Genomic DNA, 1,405 nt, shown 5'->3' on the forward strand with positions numbered 1-1,405 from the left:
GGCTGGGGGTGGGGCAAAGGACGTGGGGGTGGGGCGTGCCGCTGGCGATGCTGGGGAATGCCTCACCCGGAACAAGAGGAACCGCACGTCACTGGTATATAGAGGGGAGGAGTGTTGGGGGTATGACGTGGGGCAGTATATACAGGAGAGGAGTGTTCAGGGTATGACAGCAGGCAGTAGGTACAGGGAATAAGTGTGCAGGGTATGACAGTGGGCAGTAGGTACAAGAGAGAAGTATTTTTTTCTGACAGTTAAGCTGGCCATACACTGTTATATTTTTTGTGTTTAGTCTGCGAGCTGAACGAAAAAATGGATTCCTCCGTCTACGCTTACAGTGTTTTTTATGTGAATAGCTGATTGTCTGCAAAAAAAATGGACAGCTCTACTCTTCTTTTGGAGACATCATAGGTCTATTAGACTTCTGATATCTCTCTAACATGTGACTATCTGATACAAATTAGGAAAAAAGAGACCCTGACCTGTATCTGTGCTGAATACATGAGCATTGCAGCTTTTTCTGTTCACATGGGAGATCAGTGAATTACAGTTTACTGATTCCCTCCTGCTCTGCATTGTGATTGACCATCACTATAGCATGGCTGTGAAAATGATAGCTCAGCCCTGCACATAGCTCTGTAATGTACAGGTCTGACCGTTTGAGCTGTTTCTTTGACAGCCATCCTCCAGAGGCAGAAGACACATTCATAGCGGCTTGAGAAGTGGACAGAGAAGTGGTTTCTGGGGTGCACAGAACACTTCACTATAGAGCTGCTAAAGCCAGCCTTACAGATGCCAGGCAGTTCAGCAGTGAGCTACCATAGTAACACTTGTAGTAACAGGAGGCATGAAGCTCCATTATTCAGCTTCTCCACCGCTACTTATGCTGGGTCTAGTTTCCACATCCACAGTAGGGTTGCCACCTGTCTGGGATTCACCCGGAAACCACAGTCCGGGTTTTGAATGTTGTGTCTTTCATGGCAGCTGAAACCCGGACAGAAGATGTCAGGCGGACGGGGCAACCAAAATTAAGATGGGGCTACTGGCCCCCCACTGAAAATAGTCTCAACTGTGATATTTACATATGAATTGGTGATGCTACTTACAAATAAATATGCCACGACTCATTCTCCCAAAAAAGATTCCGTGCATCGCTAGAGTGTTCAGGTTTCAATGGAAGAAAAGGTGGCAACCCTAATCCGCAGTAGGAAAGGTTTCAATGGCACCAACTAATGCCTGTCCTCCTCCAGGTGAATGCAAGCTGTGGGAGAGCGAATGCATTGTCCGGGTGGTGTAGCAATGTGGGTAAGCTAGTAACAAGGGGAAGGTTAGCAGGCACTTGGGACAGTAATGGATCAGAGGGGGTTTGCATAGTACTTTTGTTAGTCTAATTGGGCAAAAGAGCAGA

The sequence above is a fragment of the Nanorana parkeri genome, unplaced genomic scaffold (assembly GCF_000935625.1).
Source record: "Nanorana parkeri isolate BGI_ZX_2015 unplaced genomic scaffold, ASM93562v1 scaffold1408, whole genome shotgun sequence".
Classification (NCBI taxonomy): Eukaryota; Metazoa; Chordata; class Amphibia; order Anura; family Dicroglossidae; genus Nanorana; species Nanorana parkeri.